This window comes from Convolutriloba macropyga, chromosome 8 (assembly GCF_964194025.1).
Source record: "Convolutriloba macropyga chromosome 8, txConMacr16.3, whole genome shotgun sequence".
Classification (NCBI taxonomy): Eukaryota; Metazoa; Xenacoelomorpha; order Acoela; family Convolutidae; genus Convolutriloba; species Convolutriloba macropyga.
In genome coordinates, this window is record NC_134475.1 from 21948946 (window position 1) to 21967511 (window position 18566).

Genomic DNA, 18566 nt, shown 5'->3' on the forward strand with positions numbered 1-18566 from the left:
AATGACTTAATGAATTAATGATCTAATTTATCGCCAGCTATTGCACGTATGACATTATATATTATTGTCTCAGCATTTGTTACTTCCATATGGTCTTTGCCAGCCAAAACAGTTTCCATAAGCGTCTCAACATTGGCAATTATATTTTTATTATAGTCTATAAACTCTAATACAATCTTTGGCTTATCTACATACATAGAATATGTTGAAATTATAATGTTTGGGTTTCCTAACATGATTAGTTAGTTCACCAATAGTAAAACACTGCTTTTTCCTAGCCAAACATCTTTTTAAATTCTTTTTTTAATGATTTTTCGTAAACAATAAATGGAATAACTGTGAGATATAAAAAAATCTCTTTTTATAGATAGAGATTAATCCTTATATCTTTTTATAGAAATAGATTAGTAAACATCTATCTCCACAGACATAGATTTATACGGACCAAAGATAGATTTAGAGAAAACGTAGAGAAATATAACTTACTTTTATAAAATGGGATTGATATTATCGTTTCAGATTATTATTGTATTTATTGTATTATTAGCATATTGAATTATTAATCCATGCTTTGACCAAAGAAGGAGATTTGGATGATAAAAACTATTACACCAAAAGCGTATGATATGACTAAACACAACTTTATTAATTAAGTTCCATCTAAATCAGGTAAAACAACATATATAAAAAGATTTTTGTAACGTATATGAAACAGTTAATGCGTTTTGTGTTGATAACGAAGAATGGAATGGATGTAATGTATAATGTTGTGAAGATCTAAATCTAATTATATTACATGTTGTAAGTAGCTTTGCCAATAGTCTTATTATATTTGATGACATGGATGAAAACTTTAGGTTACCAGTCATAGCTTCGTTATATTCGAAACCTACCCTTTATGAAATGAATATAATACGTGTAGGTCATACACTAACAGATCTAATTACTAAACCAAGAGAGAATGCGCCTACGGTTTACATTACTTTAAATTTTTCTCAACAATTTTTTGGAAAAGTACAAGAAAAGTAAATAGACTCTAATCTCTCTCTCTCTCTCTCTCTCTCTCTCTCTATATATATATATATATATATATATATATATATATATATATATATATACATATTTATATATATATATATATATATATATATATATATATTTAAATATCATCAGTATGTTGTATTAAAACACGATCGTTTTAATGACTAATATAAAAACAGATAAAAATGTTGTATATAACTCAAGAGTTAATGCAGTTGTCATTGAGAAATAGATTGAAGAAACCAGCTTTAAAGAAATTGAGTTTAATATATGAAGTAGTTATTTAGTAGATAGAATGAAAGATCCAGCAGAAAAAAAACAAAATGAGTTATTGTTTTGTCTTGATGAATATTTGGAATTTAAGGGATTATCTGTACCATTTAGTTTTATAACTCATACAAGAATTTGAAAAAAATTTGTAATGAAATCTATTGAGCATATTGCTATAATTGGTATGTTAAGTTTAATGGGTATATTATATGGTTGTTATCGTAAATTTGGTAATGCTAATGATATTAAAAAGACTCAATTTAGAGGTTTAGATTTAAAGGATATTAAGAAGGCTAAAAATAGGGTAAATAATGGTAAAATTTAACAATTGGTTATGGTATTGATAAGAAGGAGTTTAATATACCAGATATACTAATTATAATCTTATATAATACTATAGAATAGCCCGAGAAGTTTGATAACAATTTATCCAATGAGAATGATTATACTTAGAGAGTGCAATATTGAAATAGAATTTAGTAGTGGCTATCCAGAGTCTGCACCAATGATGCGCTATGATAAATTCAATGTAAATTTAAATGAGCGATGTACAAAATGTTTACAACAGCTATAAAGCGATTATCATTTTAAAGACAGATGAACACTTGATACTAAAGAAATCAATGGGCCAAAACATAGCTATATAGATTACAGTGATATTAATGATGATAATAGTAAAGATAAAGAAGTTAATATTCATAATGATAAATAAAAAGTGCTATAAACTAGTCGAGAATGACAAAAACTATATAACATTCTATGTACACTACAATACCCTAACAAAGCACTACAATATCTTAACAATAAACTAAAATCTCCTAACAAGACACTACAAAACACTAATTATTCCATAATACCATTAAAAAAACAAAACAATACCATAATTACCCTATAGTATCATTTATACACTACAATTCGTGTTTTCATGCTTTTTGTTTTGCCCCCACCTTTCAAATCAAGCTTACTATGCTTTCATACGTTATGTTTATCATTGCAATTTTTATTTTTGTGGCTTGCAAAATGATTTCATATGTCCAGATATTGCATTTCTACAAATTGTTATGTTACAACCATCACGTTTTAATTTTTGTTTTAAACAAGCTATACAAGTATGTCCTTTGTTATAAAATTCTGAATAACTTTTATTTACTTTACATGCATGTTTTAGTTTCTTTAACTTAACTTTTCCTACCTATTGATGTGTTTTTATAAAAACTGTTAGTAGTAGTCTTACATCTACCACATTGTTTATGTTTTATAGTTTCATCAGTTATTATTTTTTTTGGTGGATATTTTCATAATATCATCAATTAGTTTTGTTTTTATATCATTTACAATATCTTTCTTAAACTCTTTTATTATATCATTCTTTAACTTTTTTATTATATCTTTATCTTTATCTTCATCTTTATCTTTACTATTATAATCATCAAAATCACTATGATCTGTATAGTTGTGTCTGGGCACACTGATTCCTTTAGCATCAAGTTGACATCAAGCCTTAAAATGATAACCGCTATATTTTTGCTGTAAACACTTTATACTTCTTTCAATTACATTATCAGGGAACTAATAATTTTGCATCATTAGTTCATGTTCTAGATATTCACTACTAATATCTATTTCAATACTGATCTGTCTGTTCTTTCGAAAAACTGTTGAGAACTATTCAAGGTAATGTAAACCATAGCCGAAATATCTCTTGGTTTAGTTTTCAGATCTGTTATTTCATGTTATACACATATTATATTAGTATTATGATGTCTATCCTTTGAGTATAATAAATCTAGAAATAATAATCTACTGTTTTCACCCAAGTAATCAAATATAATAGGACTATTGGCAAAGCTACTTAAACCATCTAATATATTTAGGTCGTTGCTACCACATACATTACATTCGTTCCATTCTTCGATACCAACGCAAAAGACATCAACTGTTTCATATAGGATACAGAAATCTTTTATAAATGTTGTTTTACTCGAATAAGATGGACCATAAACAATAAAGTTATGTGTATTTTTTTCATATGGTTCTGGTATAGTGTTCTTATATCCCCAAATCTCTTCCTTTGATCAACTTATTGATCATAATTCCAATACGCTATTAAGACAATAAATACAATAATAATCTTAAGCGCCCAATATCAACCCCATTTTATAAGGAGAAATTATACTTCTCTTTGTTTTCTAAATCTATCTAAAGTCTGTCTGAATCTTTGTCTATGGACATAGATGAACATTAATCTCTATTTTTAATTAAGGATTAATTCAAATTTCATAATTCTTTTTCTCACAATTATTATAGTTTTTGATTATAAAACGGTGCAGATTAAAAAAACAATGGCTTGTAGAAAACAGTATACTATAGGTGAATTTGTTAATCATCTTAAGAATCCAAAACATACAAAATAAAAAAATTTCGACATATTCTAAGTATGTAGATAAGCCAGAGTATGTATTAGAGTTTATAGAATACAATAAAAATATACCTGCTAATGTTGGTACGCTTAGGAAAACTAGTTTGTCTGACAAAAACCCTATGGAAGTAACAAAAGCTGGGATAATAATATATAATGTATTACCTACAATACCTGGTGATACATTAGATCATTAAATCATTATATATGTTTGTACATATATATATATATATATATATATATAAATATATATACATATATAAATATATATATATATATACATATATATATATATATATATATATAATTATATATATATATATATATATATATATATATATTTTAATTATAGCCTGAATTAGCTTTCTATCTTAAATTATAGTTAGCTCTAGAATATTGTTAAAAATTTGATTTTTGTTGTTTTCCTGCTCTGATCTAGAGCTGTAGTATTAACTTATTTACTAGATTTTTCCAAATAGATAAAGATTCTGATCGTAAAGATAATTTTTTATATTAATTACATGAAATGTTTTTTTCATCCAAGTCACTTAGAATTCTCTTACAAGTTTTAATTGTTGTCCTTTTGCCTTCTACTTTTGTATTTTACATTCGCCTACACTTCCTTCTTTATTATTCATTAATGCATTATTTTAGTCTTTGTGTTTACCATTGTTCTCGTTTTTTCCTCTCTCTCTTTTGCTGCAAAGTTCTTAAACCTACAGTTCTGAAAGCTAAGTCTTTGGTTTTAATACTATGAATTCTTCCATATCTTTACTTCTAAATTCATTTCTAAATTTACCTGGTATCTTAGTTTTAATAGGTATATCTAGATTGATTTGATGCTCCTCACTAACATTACCTTCACGATAATTAATACATAACTATCAGTATCCATACAGTGTAGCATTAGATCTTTAAGTAATGGTTGTAATGCGTTATAAAGGATTCAAACAAGTGGAGTTCGTTGAGTTCTAATACAGTTGAGCCTAAAATTATTGGTTTATCATTTTGTATCTCCTTCCTAATAAATTTCATTTCAGTATAATTATCATATCTAATTACATCTTTGGATCTTGGCATACTAACAGCTTTAAGTTTTTCATAATCATCTTTAAGAATCTTAGCTTCTAAATGTTTTTATGGATTTTCACAACTTTTACCAAATAGAGATTTATTCATTAATTTAACTATGTCTTTCTTGGGCTCAGTTTGAGCTTAAGCTCTCATCTCACTATTAAGTTCACTATGGTCTCCAATAATACAGTTTTGTTTGAATGTAAATATTCTGTGAATTTTATTAACCTTTGTGTCCATATTAGCAACAAACTTTAACATTATATAACGTATTGGATATTCCTATATATTATTCTGATCTATTATTAGTTTCTCACTTTCTGAAGTATATGGAGGCCTTTGTTTATAACTTAAAGCATAATTCTCTACTTCTCTTCTAATAGGTAAAAATTGGAAGCTATTAATTTGTGTATTCTGAATCCCAGATAACCCAATAACTATAAGCACTATCACCATCAGTGTCTAACACTTCGTCTAAAGTTATGTCAGTGAAGCTACAGTAGTCTTTATTTGCTAACTTTTGCATTAAAGCATATTCACATAAATTATTACTATCAATAAACACTAAACTTATACCCTCATTTTAATTCGTTTTTCTATTACCCATAACACCACATATACTAGCTCGTTTAGCAGTAATTAAATCTTTTAGCATCTGTTCATCTTTTATTGTATCTAATTCAACTTTACTTTGTTTTAGGAAACAATCATAGCAGTAGTCTGGCAGACTAATATACTGTAGAGGATAGAGTTTATATGTGTTTATTTTTAACTTAACAAATAGAATGAAACAGTGTTCTAAATTTCTAACATCATTCTCAATATACTCTATTGTTAATTCTTTACATTTTTTCTTACTTTTACTTCTATTAAACTCATCAACTTCATCTTCGAGTGTTAACTCGTGTGTTAGTGATGCTCTCTAGTCTTCTATTGATATATTACTTAAGATATTATTATAACTATTTTCACCTTTAAAGTATCCATAACGATATAATATTTTAATTTTTTTTACTATAGACATTAGCTATCATATCAAAAGACATTGTCATAAAACTGTAACTATCTATAAATTTTAACATACCTAATCTAAACATTCCGGCATTGTCAGTAGTACTAAGTAATACATCTACTCTTCTCTTACCACCATTCTATAAAAAAAGCTCATTAAATAATAGATTGATGCCATAACCTTTACCGTTATGAAATATAATAGGAATAAAAATTTAATGTCTATAGTTTATATTACAAATATTACATGCAAGGACCACTATATATTTGCCTGTTTCATGGCAATGATCTCAAAATTTATTTTCAAATGATTTACTACATATATAATATCTATCGTTAGCATCATGCTTTAGTTTATATTTTTCTGTAAATATCATTGTTTTGAATAGCCTAACAGCAACTTTTGTTTCTCTTTCCAATAGATCTTTAATATTCTTTAATACAATCTGAGCCACATTAGCATTTTCATTTATTCAAAATTGAAGCCAATAGCAATAGGTACATGTTCAAATATTTTCATGTATTATCACCAATCTTTTCACTAACACCTTTCATATAACATTCAGAATCGCTAATCGCTTTCTTCATTTCTTGTTGTTGGTGATGGTTCTGGAATTTGATTTGCTTTAAATTAGGACACTTAATATTTGGTTTGATTTGTATGCAGCATTCATGAGTTTCCTATATATGTTGAGAGTTGATTCAATAGGTAAAATTATTGCAAAAGCAAAACGTTGTGTGTTTAGTCTTAGCTCTATCTAATAATACTGATAGGTTCCTAAATGAAGCACAGTGTTCATCCCGGATTGGTATTTTTACATTCTTACGACCTTTGGCAAAGTTTGGGACTTTCTTTACTCGTTCCATTTTTGCACTATCATGTATAGGTCTATAAAACCATACATTAATATTAATTTATTCTGTATTTGTTCTGTTATATTCATTAGATCCCAGTCTTCAACCTGACTAATAATATATTTATTTTCCCTAGTTGCATGTTCAGTTACAAAATAAAACGCAGCTGTAACACATAGACGAAAACAATTATATTTATTACTTCTAATATTTAAAATTGTTTTTGTTTTTTCTCGTAAATCGGGTGGTAGTTCAGTAAAAGATCCTAGTGATGTTTTAGTCATTGGTGGTATATTCTTGGTAAACGATCCTAGTGATTGTATATTCATTTGTATATCAGGTATACCATTAAACTCATAGTCATAACCATAACCTTCATATCTTTCTCCAGAATAATCAAGCCTTTGATTAAGATCTAGTCGCTGATCTTTAGCCATATACTCTTCTGTTGTAAAGTTTACATGAGCATTCTTTTCTCCTTCTGACTTTCTCTTCCTACATAAACAATTAATAGTAACTTTATAGTTTGAATTCATCTAATATATATTCTAATGGTTCAATAATATTTTTCGATAAAATTTTTATTAGATGTAGTATATAGCTTTCGTTGATTAAAGACCGATTTATTATCATAATCATTGTTAATGGCTATGGTCTCACTCCAGTGTTTGTTTATGTGAGTTTGTAGACAAATATTATTTCAAAACTTTTTACCTCAGATCCAGCATGGTACTTCAGCTTTGGGCTAGGTGTCAGTTTTGGTTTTAGTTTGAGTTTTAGCATCAGTTTTAGTTATATGTCTAACATTGATTAAGCCATCATCAGAATCAGAATCAAACGTTTTTTCTAATAGCTCCTTATGTTTGGGATGGTATGATTGATGTTTTTAAAAAATTTTCATCGATTCAAAGACTAAATCACAGACGTCGCAAGTTGAGCGAGACATGGTGTATTTTATTAGGGAAAATTTATAATTTTTCAAAACTAAAAAATTGTGATGTGATAACTGCAAAACTAGACCTTGGAAAGAATGCTGTAATAGTTGTAAAAGATTAGAATATTGTTGTTATAAATGTGAGGTTATTGTCAAAGAGAAAAATTTTATTAGACATTTAGAGAAACAATCCAATAATCCTAATTTATATATAACTTATAATATGTACAAAATTTATAAACAAATTTCTTTGCTTAGATTTAAAAATGCATAACGTAGATTGTGTATTTATCTTTATATATAAATTTGGTCATTCTAGAAATCAATTCAGAGATCATAAAGATAATATTGAAATTTGAAGGGGGCTCTGCCTTTGGTGGGCCTCTGGTCAGCCATTCCGTGGGTGGGCCTCTGGCCAGCCACTCTGTGGGTGAATCTCCAGCCAGCCGTTCCGCGGGTATTCCAATTGCTTAGATTTGCTTTGTAAATATAAAATAAGCACAAATAAAGTTACGCTGGTTTTTTAGTTCAAATTCTTTCGCAAAGCGGTTTTACGTGCTTTTTACACGATCTCACTAGTTACACTATATCTGGGATACGTCCACTGAAATCAATGAGGATAGAAGCCAACTTATCTGCCTGACAATTACCAGCTTAACACGATACTAGTGGATTGCACTAATTGAGACAAGAAATGTTTGTTTTGAAATGTATGTCATTGAATGGGATTCGCAGATGAAGGGAATAGAGTATATATGAAATGAAATATATATCAGTGCAACTGCGAGGTGATTAGAGTAATGAGTATAAGGTAGCTACCAAGCTTCGCTGGTGGGATACGTTCAATGGAATTAGTGGGGGTAGAATCCTGACTATCCGTATTTTAATTACCAGCTTAACTCTACATCATAAAAATGAGCAATGCGTGTGTGTTTTTTCTCATTAATATGTATATAGCTGGTGGTAATTAAGAGTCGTGGGGAAAAGGGGCTATAGGGCACCAAAATTCCTTTTGAGTCGAGTGTTCGCGCGAAGTGCGAACCCGAGAGGAAAAAGGTGGCTGGTGGCCGGATAGCCCCTTTTCCCCACTATTGCGCGCAAAAAAGTTAAAAGCGCTAAAGAAAAGACTGAGCAAAAGAAACTCGTGCGAGACGGAAATGGGGCGGACGAAAGTTGCGTAAACCAATTTCACCTGAGCTTATTGGTTGTTATCCTCTCGTCCACAGAATATTGCCTCAGTTCCTCCTATGCTGAATGCCATGCGGATAATTGTCCTTTAGAATCCGTGCCACATCCGTCCTATTAGAATCTGTCCTCAAAATTAAGCCGCTTATCGCTTCTTTCCCTACATATTTGTAGTTTGGAAAACTTAGACACATATTTCTTGAAACAAATATTGCTGATGAATTGTCAAAAATCTTTGCAAGATTTCATTTTGTTTGACTTGATCGAATGGAAGTATCCTAGTGGCAACATGCTGCAGGTGCGTTGAAACAAAAAACTGAAACTGGGTGTTAACGGTTCTTCGTTCTCCGGATCATCTGACGCGTTCATTAATCAGTGGTCTGGATTTCTTCGTGCCCTCGACCTCACCCATTTTTTTTTGTGGGCAAAGTGATTGAGTTGAGTGCGGTTTTTTTCTGCGTTCTAAGTTTTTTTGTATTATGCTTCTGTCAAGATCCATCAAACTGTTTTTAGCTCGTCTGAGGTACTGACGAACGTTTTACCGTTGCCCCTCTGCAGATCTACTGATTGACATCCGAGTAAAGTGAAACGGCGAAAAACATTCGAAAGCAAAATAAGCATGTAAATTTGTGCAAATTTGCAAGTGGACTGCTTGCATCATAAGCCAGTTGAAGATACTGTCGTAGATTTTCCGGAGGTTATCTCTTTCTTCTTGATGTAAACTGACCGATTATGCAATTGGCTGAAGCAAAGTGCTTGTTTTCAGCTTGGGAAGGGCAGCCCTAAAACGGTCGAATTGAGGTATCGATTTTATCTATTTGCTGCTTTTCAAAACGGTGACGCAGAAAAAACTGGCTGCTCTGTGTACAATTAAAAATGCGTGCATAGGCTTGGCAAACTGCCAAAGCGAGAGCAGTTGATGCAAATGCTAACCTTCTATAAGCACGTAATAATCTTTTTTGATCCAATATAAGCTCATGAAAAACACATCGGCATCTTGAGAACAACTTGGGACGAAGCTTCAGCGTTTCTGGAATTTTTGACTTAAAACTGTTTCGTTAAGACAATTTCGGTTAAAAGTTCCTCTGATAACTCCTTGTCTTTTCATATATATCGATATTGCTTGAAACGTTGTCCTTCTATTCTATAGGCTAAGTTACATACAGTAGCTTGCATTGGGAGAATTTTTTGTCAGCGATCGAAACACTTTTAACTCAATTAATGGCGTCTGCGGCTTTGTGGTTAATCTTGTTGCGGCGAAACAACTGAAAAAGATCCTGGGTTTTCTAATAATGCTTATCTTAGAAAACTTCAACGCCTTACAGCCTTTCTGCCAAATGTCTCTTGGTTCCAAACTACCGTGATCGACAGAATTGAGGCTGGTGTTTCGTACTCAGTATAGATGTTATATTTTTATTGCGCAATACGGTTGCTAACAAAGATGAGAGCAAGATTCTGAGAGGAACTCTGGTCAAGAACAAATTAACTAAAAATAAAAAAATTGCTGACTTCAATTGAGAACTGTTTTTAAAAAAATTCAAGAGTCTGACGCCCGTGACAGAGTCTTCCAATTTGAACTTGGGAACGCCTAATTTTTTCACTCGTGCACTTTTACACTTCCTCACTTCCTTATCACAGATAATAGTTGGGCTTCACTGCTGTTCTTGTCTAAATTTTCCAAGTTGAAGCATTAGCGTCTTGAAATGTATGTTTCACCGAAGAATACATGTAGCTGTTGATCTGTAGTAACTATGTTATCTGCTGTCTGGTAGTTTCTGCGAATTGTCCGGGAATTTCTGTGCTGGCACAAGATGGTAGCTGTTTACAGTTTTGGTGTAAGTTACAGAACTTTAATATGCAGAGGATCATTCCATTTTCAAAATTAGGTTCCATGTTTGTTGAAGAATAACTTTGAATCGTTTTTCTCAATGGATTTACTTTTCTGAAAATTCCACTTTAATGGCTAAGGAATGTTATTCATGTGTTGCAGAGTTATAATATTGATTTCTTCTTATTGGTTCAAAAGGAATTTGGTCTTGAGGGAACCACCAGCTTGCTCTCAGTTGACCTTTCAAATGACTCATGCAATTAAATTTGAGTTTTCAAAAATTTCAAAAGAAAATGGATGTAATTAGGCGTTTAATAATCTTCTGATTGCGGCTACTGCCTCAATATTTTTATGCTTCTGTTCAAAACAAAAATTGCGCACAATGTTGATCAGATCAGTTGGTTGTGAAAACAATTAACCCAGTGAGTTGGAACTATTGTACCTTGATCCGTTTTCAACATCAAACATAACTCAAATTGATTTTCCAAATTGTAACTTGCGTAAACATTCACTCAGTATCGGCAAGAACAGCGAAAACTTTTTCAAGGAATCTAATTAGTAATACTATCAAGTTGTGCAGCAGGTCACATCAGGACAAATTAAACGATTCCAATATCCGCCTATGGGTTTTGGATGCTGCGTCGGATTTTTGCAAAAATTTGTCTGGTTAAACGGGATTTTGCACGGCATGATGCTGCAAGCACCAAACTACTTCAAGGGGACGTCCTGTTTTTTCCAGGGTCTGACTGAATTTTTCAAAATCTGGCAGAAGTTTAGTTGATACTGTTAATAGAGCGTGAGATCACTTAGAAAAATGTTTGTTTATACTGTTTAGCTACGGTTTAGCTACGGTTCGTTTTAGCTCCAAAAGGTCGCATAATAGTACCCCGGGATTACTTTTGCAAGTTGGGCGAAACCAAAAGCATTGGCACCAAAGAGTGCTTCGATCTTTTCAACTTCGATCTTGTCAGTTAAAATACATGCCGACTTTCATGAACCGCATTGCATGCGTAATTCAGTTGTCACCTGTTGGCTCGGATTACGTTCAATGCTAAGCGGCTATATGGTACTGATAACTTGAAATTTTGGTCTAAGTGATTGCAAAGCCGTACCGTTATTGTTCGAGGGATCTGTGATGAGGGCGTGTTCCTATTGACAAATACGTTTGAAGTGTTGTTGATTATGATTGGGCTTCGTGTAAAATTTTTATATTATCCGAGACCGGGCCCACCTGAAAGTTAAATTCATTTCCCAGGTGAGTTGTAGCGTAGAGATCGAAAATATTCTTCTTTGCGAAGACAGAGAACGGAAGTATTTATGGCCGAACGGATCTCTTGCTGTGGGTAATTGTTTAACGTCGGCAGTTTGAGTTGTTGTGCGTCCTTTTAATTTGCCTCCTCTGGAGGGCTCTTAGTCATTATCATCAAAATTTTAACCATTTTTTTCTAAAGGCACTTTCGCTCTTATTTTGCTGTTGAGCGAAGTTTGCAACATTAGCATATGAATTTTCTTGACATTACTGCTTGTTAAAGCTACGTGTGGTCGGTTTTGTTGTGTTGTGGGGTTATTCAGAATTGAGGCAGAAAAAATTGCCTTGTTGACAATTCTCTACTTCAATGAGAGGCATGACTTTCTTCGATGGTGATTCCGCAAAAAATTCATGCACAAACTGATTCTCTGCAATGTTTGCCAACGATAACGCGGCAAAAATTTTTTGAAAATCTACATCAGGTAAAACATAACAGTGTCTGAAACTCTGTGTATTTTGTTTATCTTTTAAAGTGTTGCCCCTGTTTGTTCAAATTGTTACGTTAAAATTGAGATTTTCAAGCAATGGTTGCCGATGTTTTGGAGCATGGAGACTTTTGCTCAACTTTGATGTTCTGACAAAAGTGCTCAATAACTCGTTCAGGGTGAATTAACAGTTGACTTGAACAGAATGATGGAGATTCGGAGAACAACGAACTGGTGGCTAATCAGCTTAGTTTCTCTCTTTGTAATCAAATATTTCAACTTTTTTAGAATTTGCGGATTTTACAATTGAATTTTTTTTTTGAAATTTCACTTTTTCAATATGCATTAATCCCCACTGTAAAAGTATTCAGAAGAAACTCAAAAGATTAGATTAACTTCTTTCTTATAATACAACAGCTTTTACGATCAGAGAAACGTAATACTTTTGGATTTGATAACAAAAACTTTAATAGTTTTGATAAAACAAATTATTTTGGGATAAATAAGATTGATGATCAGAAAATCATAAAACTCTTTATTACTTTTGATTTCGAAAATTTTTCCTGCCATTTCTTGTTCTTGAGATACGAACTTGATGTATCAAAAGTTTTTATTTTCTTCCATGACAAAATTAACTCAAGAGGTTAGTTGAAAGACAAAATTCAAGAAGCTTCTTCCAAGTAATCCATTAAGATTGGCGATCAAAAACTCCTTTTTCATGTATATTGTGGTTTCATGAAAATTTTCCGTTATTTTTTGCACAGTTTTGGTGAAGTTTTTCCGGGGAAGCACTTAAATTGTTATGTACCTATTTATATAGAAAGAATAAGTTTAGTTTGCGGCAAAAAAGACGCCATAAGAACAAAATAATCTTTTGGGCGACAATTTTCACTTCCTTTTTACAGTTTTTTACCAAAAAACAAAGATCTGTGGATGGAACGGGAAAAAGCACATCATACGTAAGGGTTGAGACTTCGGGCTAGCAGCACTTACGGACTGCTGCAACCTTAAGGAGCAGGTTATCTCGCTCGGGTGATGGCTGAAAATCTTTACACAAAAATGCACAAGCTGAAAAAAATTCTTGATTGGTGAAGACTGAATTTTTTTTCAATATGCATTAATCCCCACTGTAATAGTATTCAGAAGAAACTAAAAAAAATTGGAGTAACATCTTTCTTATAATTCAAAAGCTTTTACGATTAGAGAGCTATAATACTTTTGGATTTGATAACAAAAATGTTAATAATTTTGATAACAATAATAATTTTGGATAAATAAGATTGACAATCAGAAAATCATAAAACTCTTTATTACTTTTGACTTCCAAAAATTTTTCCTGCATTTATTTTCATTGAGATACGAATATGATGTATCAAAAGTTTTTATATTTTTTTCCATGACAAAATTAACTCAAGAGGTTAGTTGAAAGACAAAATTCAAGAAGCTTCTTCCAAGTAATCCATTAAGATTGGCGATCAAAAACTCCTTTTTCATGTATATTGTGGTTTCATGAAGGTTTTCCGTCATTTTTGCACAGTTTTTTTGAAGTTTTTCCGGGGAAGCACTTAAATTGTTATGTACCTATTTATATAGAAAGAATAAGTTTAGTTTGCGGCAAAAAAGACGCCATAAGAACAAAATAATCTTTTGGGCGACAATTTTCACTTCCTTTTTACAGTTTTTTACCAAAAAACAAAGATGTGTGGATGGAACATAACGGGAAAAAGCACATCATACGTAATGGTTGAGACTTCGGGCGAGCAGCACCTACGGACTGCTGCAACCTTAAGGAGCAGGTTATCTCGCTCGGGTGATGGCTGAAAATCTTTACACAAAAATGCACAAGCTGAAAAAAATTCTTGATTGGTGAAGACTGAATTTTTTTTCAATATGCATTAATCCCCACTGTAATAGTTTTCAGAAGAAACTTAAAAAAATTAGAGTAACGTCTTTCTTATAATTCAAAAGCTTTTACGATTAGAGAGCTATAATACTTTTGGATTTGATAACAAAAATGTTAATAATTTTGATAACAATAATAATTTTGGATAAATAAGATTGACAATCAGAAAATCATAAAACTCTTTATTACTTTTGATTTCCAAAAATTTTTCCTGCATTTATTTTCATTGAGATACGAATATGATGTATCAAAAGTTTTTATTCTTTTCCATGACAAAATTAACTCAAGAGGTTAGTTGAAAGACAAAACTCAAGAATCTTCTTCCATGTAATCCATTAAGATTTGCGATCAGAAACTCATTTTTCATGAATATTTGTGGTTTCACGAACGTTTTCCTTCATTTTTTGCGCAAGTTTGTTGAAATTTTTCCTGGGAAGCACTTAAATTGATATGTACTTATTTATATAGAAAAAATAAATTTATCCTGTGTCATTAAGGGTGCCATAGGAACAACATTTTTTGGGAGACAATTTTCACTTCCTTTTATACAGTTTTTACCAAAAAATACAGATGTTTGGAAGGATCTTAAATGGAAAAAGCACCTCAGATGTAATGGTTGAGATTTCGGGTGAGCAGCAGGTTGCAGACTGCTACAACCTTAAGGAGCAGGTTATCTCGCTCGGGTGATGGCTGAAACCCTTTACCCAAAAGTGCACCTGCTGGAAAAAATTCTTGATTGGTGACGCCTGAAACCAATCTCTTGCAAAACAGTCTTGGGTGCTCGTTCTTGGTTTTATGCTTATTTGTTTTGTCGAAGATAATAAGTGTAACGCAGCGCGTGAGTGCTTGAAAACGCTTTTGGAACATGCGTTCAGGTAGATTTGATTGTTACCAAAATTATCTTATAGAAACATACCTCTTGGAATCCGAAGTATTTGCATAGTCGATATAAAAAATCTGTTCTTGGCAACGTTTAGGACAAGAGGTCAATGCTTTTGAGATAAATCATTCTAATTTCATTACATCATTGATTCCCCCATCCCCTAAGCCCTATATAGCCGTTAATTTAGCACCCCCCCCCCCCCCCCAAGATCTAAGTTTTCGCGAATTGTAAGAGCGATATTTGCATTTCATTGAAACAAGAGTGTCGAGGTAGATTAAAGGAACTTTTAGAAGTTTCCTTAAAAACATTTTAAATGTGAGCTCTTATTGTAGCCGATGACACCAAAAATGATATTATACAGAAACTGTTAATGAAGCTTACAAGCTACAAGTTTTGGTTGAAACACGTAATACTTTCAAACTGTGGCTGTGTTAGCTTTTAATAAATGCATATATTGTTCATTTATCTTTATGTATAAACTTAGATTTACAGTATGTTAAAAACATGTATAAATGGGGGTGCCAAACTGAGCGGGAGAGATAGCAGAACAGATTCCCGCTTTTTTGAGACTGGGCTATTTGTGGACAGCAGTGGACATTTAATTAATTTGGCAAAATTTGTGACTAATTGAAGTGACCAAAAGCTTGAGAAAGTCACTTGAGAAGTCAAAGAATGTTCTAAGAAAACGCACAAAAATGTCAAGCGAAAAATTTGCATTAAAACAGACCAACTTCGTTCAAGAGCAATTAATAACATCGAGTATATATGAGGACTCTGTCACTAAGCAAACTCCGAGAATTTTTTTGGAAATTAAGTCATTTTTAGTAATTTTGACACGCAATGAAAGCAATTCAAACCAAATTTTGCACAATAAAGCACGTTTACAATAACTGCTTCAAACTTTGTTCGAGAGTAATTGAACATTCTTTTTTTTTCTGAAAAAAGCATTCGCAGCGTAAACTTCCGGAAATTTAATGTCAATCATAAACAGCATGCAAAGAAAATGAGGCACAACACAACCCTTGCTGGTTTTTCCATCCTGTTCGAAATCCAATGTTTTCTTGGAAAAACAAGAGCACGTGTTTTTAAACATAAATCAGTTTACATCGACCAAAAAATTATTGATTGACAGATTCAGTTCAATTCAACTCAAAAGCAATTTGGTAGATAGACCCCTGGAATTATATACGTTGTGCGCCGCTATCGTTCGCGTTGAAAAAGCCCACAGCTAACCGCGAAAATTTGAGCTGAAAAAGCAGCTCAAACCAAGTAGAAGATACAGCGTTTTAACGCGCATTCAGAAGAAAGATGAGTGGTATTTCATTCCCATATCTAAATACATAGCTCTTTCAAGTATTTATTTAGCATAATCTGCTCCACCATTCATCGTACAGAAAATGATATGCCTGAAAGGAATAATATACGCCAATTTTCAAACCATGCAATCAATTTGGTTTAAAAAATGTGACCAATTGAAGTGAATCTGAAAACGTATTGGACAATGGCATAATACAAACAAAGATACTACACTCTGAAAACTATAGACCAGAGGGCTGATCTCCATTTGTAAATTGCGTATTATTTTTTGAACGAAGATCATTGTTTTATTTTACCAGCAAATCAACCTTCCTGAAATACATTACCGCCGACTACAGCATTCCATTAACCAAAGCACATTTACTGTAAACAAATGAAGAAAGTGCAATGAATTTAGCCAGTTGTTGGCACATAGTCGCTGTCTCTGACTATTTAAGAGACCGATTATATACCATTAACCGACCAATGTTGGAGGAAATGCTCTTGAACGACAGGCGAGGCAATTTAATTCAGGGGCTGCAGCCTAGATAATTTTATCTTTAAGGGTGTAAAAATAATTTACCACGCCGGGATTCGAACCATTGATGTCCCGCTCCATGACCATCAGCACTGCCCATTCGGCCTTTTTTTCTAAGCTGCAATTTTTTATTAGCAACAAGCTTTACTTCGGAGTGAAAGCTACATAGATCACTCAAAATTGAAGAAAAGCATGAGAAAGTCACTTGAGAAGTCAAAAAATGTCCTAGAAGAAAAACGCACAAAAAACGTCAAGCGAAAAATTTGCATTAAAAAAAGCATTTATTAACATCGAATATATATGAGCACTCTGTCGCCAAGCGATCTCAGCAAATTCTTTCGTAAAGTGAGTCGTTTTTAATAACTTTGACACGCAATGAAAGCAATTTAAACAAAATTTTGCACAAAAAAGCACGTTGGCAATAACTGCATCAAAATTCGTTCGAGAGTAATTGAACATTCTTTTTTTTTCTGAAAAAAGCATTCGCAGCGTAAACTTCCGGAAATTTAATGTCAGTCATAAACAGCATGCAAAGAACATGAGGCAGAAAACAACCGTTGCTGGTCTTACCATCCTGTTCCAAATCCAATGTTCTCTTGGAAGATCAAGAGCACGCGTTTTTAAACATAAATCAGCTTACATCGGCCGGAATATTCTCGATTGACAGACTCAGTTCAATTCAATTCAAAAGCAAGTTGGTAGATAGACCCCTGGAACGATAACGTTGGAGTCTACCCAACATCGCTTCTCAGAATATAAGTGCAAAATGAGATTTTGATCAATGTAATAATTAAGCTGCCGCGAATTACATGAGCTGCTTAAAAATTGAAAAAGAGCAACTTATTTTACAAGAAACAACAAACAGTACACAAAATGAGGTTCAAAAGCCCTTTTTGTAACATTTTCCTCCTCAAGGGTTTTGAAACGCTACCATACGTGCTTTTTGGTAAGCTTATGTACTCATCATCTAAATCCTGCGGAAAAATTTGTTGAATTCAAATAACTTACAGGAATTAGACCCAACTAACTTACAATTCAGAGTTTGTGATTAATTTGTGCACCGCAAAGTACATAAACTTTACGAAAAACTTTTTATCTTTTGGGTCTTTAAATTCGCTCTGGCTTTTTTGTTAATTCAATTTTGTGTGATCGATATATCATTCGGAGAAATACACAAGTAATAACAATGAGCTCTTGAAAAACATGATTTCAACTTTATTTGGCAGGGAAAAATTGCGGCCGAAACTAGTGAAATAAAGCATTTTTGCGACCTGTTCATTACGCTTATTTCATCACCTTCAAAATCCCGCGGAAAAGTTGGTGAATCCAAACACTGTTGCAGAAATTATACCAAATTAGCTGCTACATTTGAGACTGTTGGTAATTAATTGTAGCACTAACTATACGAAAACGGTTTCCCTTTTTGGATCTTGAAATCTTCTCGTATTTAGAAATCCATGACCTTTTGGTATTGTTGCTGCTTGTGGAGGCCTTGAACACAGTATTGTTTAATGTTGTTGTGACCGTGTATAAACATTTTTCAAATCGATAATTTGATGTATCAAGTTATTCTCATTGTTTTTTGTCGGCATAGG